The 9,451-nt window shown below is 41.7% G+C and overlaps 1 long non-coding RNA gene across 2 annotated transcripts; it reads left to right on the forward strand.

Annotated features, from left to right (window-relative positions):
• The first annotated feature begins 1,149 nt into the window (after positions 1-1,149).
• Positions 1,150-5,193, forward strand: LOC130535600 (uncharacterized). 2 transcript variants are annotated; one of them, XR_008953180.1, is made up of 3 exons: positions 1,161-1,361; positions 1,441-1,479; positions 1,750-5,193. It is a non-coding gene; the product is annotated as an uncharacterized LOC130535600 (long non-coding RNA). The 2 variants fall into 2 exon arrangements; XR_008953179.1 differs by having other exon boundaries at positions 1,150-1,479.
• The last annotated feature ends 4,258 nt before the right edge of the window (positions 5,194-9,451 follow it).

Consider the following 9,451-nt stretch of genomic DNA (forward strand, 5'->3'; position numbering starts at 1 on the left):
TTGCTTGCCCCAGTTGAGCAGACAGTACCACCTTAGCTGAGAGCTGGAATACTGACGCTGTGGGGTCCTCTAACAGAGCTGAACCCTGATGGCTGAACTACAGAGAATAAGACAGACAATCAGAAGAGGCTTTGCTGACTTTATTAAGTTCAGGTTACATTTTAATCACCTTTAAAATGGAGGGAAAAAAGGTGTGAAGGCATATTGGCTGTGCTGTGGGTGCAGGCCTTTCACTAGACTGATTTTCATTTCAATACGTCTATACTTCACAAATGATCAAGTTTTTCCTTTCTTCTGCTCCCACGTTCAGACCTCCCCCTAAATCTACATATTTAGCCGCCACACTATCTGAGCCAGGTAAAAGAGTAGAGTGCTCCTTGCACAGCTGGTGCTCTGGGTTGAAGACAGTGCCTCACCTACTCTGCAGAAGAAAGGCTTAACACAGGATTCAACTACATTTGTTGAGAAGTCGCGTATTTTGTTTAACTGTTTCATGGTAAAACTGTAGCATAAAATGACAAAACTGCATAGCCAAAGCAGTTACTGCCATTTTCTGTCTGACTTAATGATAATTCATCACTGAGACAGAGCAACAAATGATTGCAAACAGTTGTTTAATGCACTCATCGTAAAAACAGTAGTTTTCAGTTTTATATGGAAAATACACTTTCTTAAAAAATACAAATCTTTCATCAGAAACTGGATTTTCTCTATCTTTCACGGATTCCTTACTGAGTTCCCACATCCGTCACTGTTTCATTTAATAAGAGTAGAACCAAAAGGATTGAGCGCTCTCTGAGCTTTACCTCACAGCACCTCAGTCCAAATCAGTTTTTGTGGAGAATTTTAATGGGATTTGAACCTTACCCACCGTGCCGTGTCATATGAAGGCCATGAACCAATGGGCACTAATACCCCTAGAAAAGATGTAATCTTTTAAAAAAGAATGAGGGGGGAAAACATGCAGCTGATCTAAATTCCACTGCAGATTCAAGGTTTTCACTTGACAGCAGCTACTCAGATCTTTTAGGTTCCATTTTAATTCAATGGGACAAAGATGATCCCTGTGTTAATATGGTTTAGGAGAGCCAGCGCTTGAGAGGATTAGGAAGACAGACAGAGGAGGCAGTGTAATACTGAGAGGGGAGTGAGGGGCAGATGGAGGGAGGGGTGGAAACAGCTAAAGAAAAAACACCGTTTGCAAACACAAAACAGTCTGAAAGAGCTAAGTTGGTCAGCCCCACATAAACTCACACTCGCCCCACCAAGTGTGGGCAGATCTACAAGGGAGGCCCAGAGAAGACTCAGAAGACTCCAGGGCATGCAGCTGGATGCAGAAAGGAGTGTAGAAATAACAGCCAGTAATTACCTCTTCTTTTTTCTGTTGCAGGTATTTTTGGAAGCTCGCTTGGTGTCAAATGATATTTGGTTGTCGTGCAGGTGGAGCAGCGATGGGATGAATCTTCCTTCCGTCGCCGTGTGAGTTTTCTCTTTCGGTGCCAAACCTCATTTGAATCATCTTAAAGGGATGTTTTCCATCTGTCTCTGCATATAATTTAGCGGCGCTCAGGACTGGATGGTTTCATGCTTGATTTGATCCTGTTACTTTCTTAACAAAGGGTTTAAAAAGAGATAAATAGATTTATTTTTATTTCTATAATCAGATCTCATCTTTATTTAACTGTCACTCTACGTAGATTTTGCATTCGTTTTGATCTGCCAAAGTGCTGATTAAATGTATGCTTGCAGAAGCTGGAATATAACCACCAACGACACAGCATGTCTGTGCACCCAGGGTGGATTCCTGCCTCTCGGTGACTCCTGCACCTCTCAGGACCGTGATCAGTAATAATCAGATCATTTTCACTCATTACTCATGTACTAATATGGACCAAAACAGGGGGTGAGTATCAAGGGTCTGATTGACATCTGTCAGGTCTTTTTATTGTTTAATCTCATCTTGAGGCAGAAAGGGTTTCTAGCAATAAAGCATCCTGGGTCCATATTGCTCTGAAGGGTGAAAATGTATTCTTGAGAAACATCAGCGATGTCAAAAGTCACATCATTATGCTGACACTATATACTGTATATGCACACATCCAAGTTGTATTTAAAAAAATCAGTAAAGGCTGTTAAGACTTAAATACATTACTTTTTTCTTTTAAAGTTTAAACTTTTTCTACATACTTGTTTTGGTAGGATTCATTACTGTTTTTTAAGGGAAGGGCTGATTGAAGATGCACCACTGCAGGCAGACCAAAATTCACATGCCTTCCTCCTCCATTTTTACTGGAAATATTTTGTTGCGGTCCATAAAATTCCATAAATGTTAATTTTCTTTCTGAGATAAATGAACTCCACTTCAGTTCTTATTAAGATACATTAAGTGGTTTTTTTTTTGGGCCGTTCTGTCTTCTTTTATGAATTGATTTTGCAGCTTGGGGGCATAAGTTTCTCAGTTATGGAGCTTCACTTTATTTGCTGGTTTCTGAGTTTGTCTTCTGTTCATGGCCTGATGATCTGTTGGCTGATTTCCATATTCTGTCCAGATCTAAAAGTATAACAAGACCTTAGCTTGTTAGCAGATGTCCGTGTGCTTCTTTATCATTTCTGTGCTCCACATACCTATTAGATGGTGATATTATGAACGGTTTGTGCAGCCTGGGTAGTGCCTAATAATGCTAATGTGTTATCAGCATGATTAATCAGGATGACATTGTTAGTATTCCAGTCAATGTCATTGTTTATAACGTAGCACATTGCTAACTTGGCACAGGCAGTCCATCCAGCTGGTTTGTACGCTAACTCTTAAACTCATCTGAGAAAAGCCCCGAAGGACGGCAGCAAGTTGAGCCAAGAAAACGTGCTGTTTAAAAAGTCACATTGTGTTAACATTAAAGGTTAAAATATTTTCTGCAAAAAAAAGGTCAATTTTATGGATGCCACAATGAATATAATGCCTTCATCTACTAATAGAAGCAGGTTAATTGAGCTTTGCTGTGGAAGAACACCCCCCACCCCCCTATTGATTTTATCCTTTGATTTGAAATTTACATCTATCAAAACAGGAAACTTCTTCTGGGAATAAAAATCACTGCAAATAAGTTTAGATATGTCCTTTGGCAGACTACTACATCCTGCCCTTTATACCTCTGGAACACAGGATAGCTGGTTTGAAGTTACAACAGAAAGAAAATTTTAAAGCTTCTGTCTGGTAGTCAAGGTTAATGTTGATGAAAGGTCACCTGACTCTGTCACTGCTGTCAGATCAGCTCATGCAGGGATTCTTTTTGCTCTGCAGGAAACAGAATAATTCCTTTTGACTTATTTCATTACACATAACTGAAGGTCCTTGCATCTGTAAGGTTGCCTCTCATCTCAAGGCAGCGGTGACAACAGCAGCAATGTGCTCCCAGTTAGCAGTCCCTCCCATCTTGCACAGACATATTTGAGACTGTTGGGTCTCAAGATGCCAATTTCGTTCAATGTAATGAACTTCTAGGTATCCTGGTTCAGTGGAATTGGGGAAACACAAGTCTTGTCCAGCCACTGTCTGGATATTTAATAATGGGGTCAGTTAGCATTAGTTAGCAATAGAGACAAAAATACAAAGGTAACAGTAATGGGAATATACAATAAACCTCCTATTTCATTCAAGCCTGCGGGTCCTACAGAGGCACTGGTTAAAACATCTTCTGCAGACACATACACATAGTATCTTTGGAGTGTTCAAGCACAAGAAATTACTCCATGTCTCTCTGTTAAAATCTTTTCAGCAGTCTCACAGGAGTCTGTTCATTCCACCTGCTAAAGCTGGCAGATCTCACCGATGAACTGGAGGTTAAGAGGCTCAAATCCAGTTTTCTCCTGCCGGCCCATTTGTAAACATTGCTGAAAGACCCGTGGAGCTCCACCTGTTACACGAAGTTGGGAGACAGGTGCTAACCTAGCTTTTCCTGCCACTAACTATTGCCACCGTAGCAGACCTCCATGCTGCCCATGGCTGGAAAGCTGCCGATGGTGATGTAAGATGAACAAGCTGTGATGAGTCTCTGTCCAGGACAGCAGCTTTCAGCCAATTAAGCCAAAGCAAAGTATGCCCAGCGATCTCCTCTGAATCCATGCCAGGAAGATCCAACAGGCATTAACTATGATGTCAAAGGCAGAGAGCTGCCAAGCTGCTTGTTATCTGAGGCATGGCTCTATGAGAAGCATGATAGCAGGTGCTTGCACTTGCCTTGATTCAGTTGCTGGAGACACGTGGCACCTCACAAGAGACCCATTACTCGGCACCCGTTCCCCATCAGACTATCTTAAAAAGCCTGCTGGGAGCTGAGGAAATGGATCTCTGACCCAGTGTCACACTAACATGCCTCATTCTCACAGCCCTAGTGAGCGTTGCCCTGCTGTGACAATGCACGTTTCAGCCCCATGAAAGATTTTCAGCATACCTGCACGGACAACTTGAATCATTATCCTCGCCACAGCCTCAGCAAAACTCGATTTTCACAATGTGTCAGGAAAAAGTAGTAAAATCAGGAGTCTGCCAGTTGGATGTAGAAGCATATACTGATCTGTTTGGGGGGGTACATCACAATAGGCAGCAGTGGATGATTGGAATTCAAGCAGAGTCCTGGATGTGGCTTGAAGTGATCGCACAAAATATTAAAAGCACCTGCATCAAGAGTTATGATGGCAATAATTCCTGATGACTGTTTCCTGCTGGGTGAAGCAACTTGGCAGCCTATAACAGATTCATTTTGCATAATGTCGGCAGTGCAGTTCAGTACTTTTATATGAAATAGTAACATATTTCAGGGATTCCAGTAGAGTAAGAATCAGACCAAACTTCCAAATGGGAGCATTTAATATCCATCAAAATGGAACTAAATGATAGGAGGGTGAAGCAACAACATTACATGACCCATTTTCTGGAAGAATTCCTTTCACCAGTAGCAACTGTAGCCATAAAGCAGCCTGTATCTGGTCTTTTGGCAACAACATTGTGTGTATTTTAATAAATTATTTGTATTTCTAACCATGACAAATGAGAAAGTGTGAGTGACAAACATGACTGGAGTCCTTGTGAAATCAGCCAAAGGAAAAATAAACATAAGCCCTTCCCTTTGGGGTCCGAGTGTTAGCTGAATGTTAAGGAAATGCATCAAAGTAAAACATTGTCATTGTAAAACATTGCTGCATTCTTTCTATCTTCCTTTGATATGCTGTGTTAGGGAAGATTGATAAAGCAGCGGCTTCTACTTTTGCTGAAACGGAGCCAATCGGAAGCCAATTCCTTTACATTTCTATGCATTTTCCTCACTTACGCTTTGTCCTGGGCTGAAAATGTCTGCAAAGGAAACATCTATATTCTACAAAGAACACTGCTGCATGTGTGAAATGGGCCTCTACTGAACTGACATCAGAGTGCGTAACAGAAACTCAGATTTCTACATGAAATATGTTTCGGTTGTCCTGTGAAAACCTTCATTTCCACCTCATTTCCTGCGGAAGTGTGGCAGTCTGCTCATCACGGAACAGAAGGTGGGGGGTCAGCTCTCCTGCTGTGTCTCAGCATTTAAAAGCTCTGGTCAAAGATTCTTGTTAAAGCCAGCTGAGAGAAACAATAACAGCCTCAAAAGACTCGAGCCAATGAAGAGAGAATGGAGACAACGGGAAGTGAACAGCGGAAGCAAAGGGCAAACAGCGGGTGTGGCCTTTTCCATCAAGGTCCCCCTGCAGCCATTGATTAAAGCCATGAATCGTACACTGCGCTCCAAAAGTTTGCACTTTCACTTGTCCTTAGATTGTAGCCTAATATAAAATGCAAACAATATTTCAACATACTAATCAATCTAAACTCAACATTGGACCATGGCAAAGTGAATTTTAGTTTAGAATTCTTTGTAAGTTTGGCATTGACAATATTATACAGACTCTTCACTGGGACACTTTAGCTTGTGAGACCCTGTGTGTGTGTGTGTGTATGTGTCCTCCCATTTACTATATATTGAGTGACAATGTCCTCATTCGACTTGCACAGTGGGGTCATGTTTTTCAAAGGCTTGTTTAAGGGTTAAGCCATGATTTTAGGTTTAGTTTAGGCTTAGAGCATTAGGTGGGGGGGTGTTTGGGTAAGTAGCTGTGTAATGGTTTACTTCTATATGAAAACTGATAGAAATGAGAGGAGGTGTGTGGTTCTGTGTGTCTGTCAAATACTCTGTCCTCCCTACCTCAAAAACACTGATTTACCCTCATGTGTCCACTTGTCCCTGCCGTCCCTGCTCCTTTCCCTATGCACTTAAACCTGCCTCTCCTTAAATGCTATGACACGCAGAATGGGCAAATAGATAAAAGTCATCCGTGCAGGAAACGCTGATGAAACCAAAGACGGCTCTAATGTGGTCGCTGGCTTCCCAACAGCATCAGAGTGGTTGACCAGGACAGACACGACGCTGTCCTGCTGTTTGTTGTGAGCAGCAGTGGCCCCAATGTCCCGCCGGAGCTCATGAGCCATACTGAACACTGGGCGCACCTTCCGTGCAATGGATGAAATGGTGATTGAAGGCTGTGGACTAGTTTTGTTTGACCTTTGCACCTGTAGTCTCTTGCACAATTTCTCTTAGTAAATCACCCACGAAACACATACAAACCTCAAAAGTGCTGAAAAACTCACCATGAGCACGTCATTTAATGCTCCTTATCAGACATCTTAGTATATCAGGCCCTTAGTCCGAGGTAACTCTGAGTGTCTTGGAATCCATCAGGGCTGACGAGTGACCAACAGGGACACTGGTAGAGCTCCATGGATCCCCCAAATGGGAAAATACATAGGTCAACTATCACTGCAGCATTCCAGCTGAGTGACCAGACAGAAGGTTCTCCTCAGTTAAAGAGGAACAAGAAAACCTGAGGGACTGAAACGATTCTGGCCTGATAGAACCGAGGTTCAATGTTTTGGCATTTAATGCTGAGGGACTGTGGCAGCTCTTGTTGGCAACTAGCCGGATAAATCCAGACCCTGTGTATTGTCTTTAGATCTTTGGTGGAGCATGAAAGGTTTCTGCAGTAAAACGTGCGTCAACATTATGAATGCGTGCTAACGTATCCCATGAGGAGGTTCTGACTCCTGCCTTTAATGAGCTGAAAATGAAAGCATCTATAGGAAAATCCACAGCTCGTTTCCAGAACATGAAAGGAGGTCCTCTCACGAGACACTGTCACCTGTAACTGCTGCAGGTTTCAAACTACGTTTCCTGAGTAGAATAATTACTACAGAGCCATCAGAGGGCACAAGTGTTGTAAAAATGTCAGTGTTGGATGTTGAGGGGCTTCAGTCTGTGCAGATATTAAAATTTCATGGTTGAAGATGCAACAAAAGGCAGGTGGGCAGATCGATCTACTCGTGAGAGGAGAGTAGGGCAGAGTAGAGTCGCCCTTTCTGTTGGATTCTCTCTGTTTTGTTGGGAGAGTAAATTTGCTCCACCTCTCAAGTCTCTCTCCACTACCTTTGACAGATGAGAAATTGGACGGTTGTTACTTCTGACAGGAAGTCAATTAAATCTCAGAGCTGCTGCCGAAAAAAGAAACGCAGCCAGGGAATTTGTATACGCTCTGATGTGATCATAAACTGTGTTACTGCTATATTTTAATGTCTGGGTTGTTTGTCTGGTAGGGTGGTGTGTGTGTGTGTGTGTGTGTGTGTGTGTGTGTGTGTGTGTGTGTGTGTGTGTGTGTTGGGGGTCACCGACGACATAAATCACAGGCAAAGCCAAAGAAATGTCATCTTTCAGCTCACACTGTGCAATTTCTTCAGAGCATCCAAGACCGTTTCAGATATTATCATCATTCTTTACCCCCATCCGACCATGCAAATCAACTTTTCCCACACTTTAATCCACATCTTTCTTACAGGAGAGGAAAGGATAGAGAGAAATAAGGGGAGTAACCGGGAGATGAAAAATAAGGATAGAGACAGAGCCTGTGCCAAATCAGGAAAAGAGGGAGCAGGAGTAAGAGAAGAGAGGACAGTAAATGTGAAAATGAGGGTTACAAGCTGCCCCGTGGCACCGTGTGATAAGGGTATTATGGAGATTGAAATGCTTCACGCAGGGTTAAATCAGCGGAGAATGTTGCAGCAGTTTTCTAATGAAAGTCACAACGCTGCCCGGCTGATAAATGATGCAAGGCCCCAACTTTAGAGTCTAAAAAGGGATTCTGTCTGAGCTCTTTGGGTCAGCATGGTGGATGGACAGCGATACCCAGATCACACAGGGGCTGACAGCAGTCTGCGCTCAAGATCCATAGCATCACTCTCAAATATCTGCTCAATCTTCCTCTGTTCTGTTAAAACTTCTACGTCTCTTCAGCCAAGATCTCCGCATAGATTCCCCCAGAGGTGTCATAGCAAACCTTATTATATGCTAAGATATATCCAAGATTTTTCTCAATTTATTTCTCTATTCATTGATTTCTATATGAAAATGTACATTTAATATCCTGCCTGGTTTTTCCATCTGTCACTATAGCAACAGGCAGTCATATAAAGAGGACACTACACTACATGGTATTTATTTTTAGAAGAAATCACATTTTCACATTTCATAAGGAGATGTAGAAAATATTTTATTCCACCTTTAAAGGCGATAGATAGATGGATGGATGGATGGATGATGGATGGATGGATGGATGGATGGATGGATAGATAGATAGATAGATAGATAGATAGATAGATAGATAGATAGATAGATAGATAGATAGATAGATAGATAGATAGATAGTTTATATTTTTCACCCCAACATTTCCAGTGTCACTGGTGTGTTTGTTGTCATGCAACAGTCATAGTTGCTGCAGCCAACAACCTTCGATTGTTTGAAACTGTTGTTTTGAGCAAGTAATTTAGTCAGATTTATCAGCTAATTTGTTTTGATCAAACAAGAACAGAACACTTGATTAAAAACTGTAGTTCATAGAAACATACATTCATATAAATGTATCATGTAAGTAGAAATATGATGCACATTGCATCTAAAATGCAAATGCAGTGGTGTCCTTGTCCCCAAATTTTGTCCTCCTACAAAAATACGAATTAAAAAAGAAAATTCCAATTTCGTTCCGGCACCTGACATTTCAAATACTTGTGACTGAAGTGGAGCTCTCCCCAAACCCAGAACCACCCACAAGGTTAACAGATATGTAGGAATATTTTTTTTCATCACCACAGCAGTTCAAAAGAAAAGAAGGCACCTGATGGTATAAATAAAGATATTAAGTTAAACATTTTCCAGCAGTGCAAAAACAGGAATGCTAATGCTAGTACTAATTCTTGAATTCCAGGGTAAAAAAATATGCAAAATATGCAAGGGATATAACATGAGGGAACACACTCAAAGGAATCGGAACATGTAAAACTGGGAAGACAGGGTTTTAACCTTGTTTACTCCGCATCAA

Source organism: Takifugu flavidus, chromosome 1 (genome assembly GCF_003711565.1).
Source record: "Takifugu flavidus isolate HTHZ2018 chromosome 1, ASM371156v2, whole genome shotgun sequence".
NCBI lineage: Eukaryota > Metazoa > Chordata > Actinopteri > Tetraodontiformes > Tetraodontidae > Takifugu > Takifugu flavidus.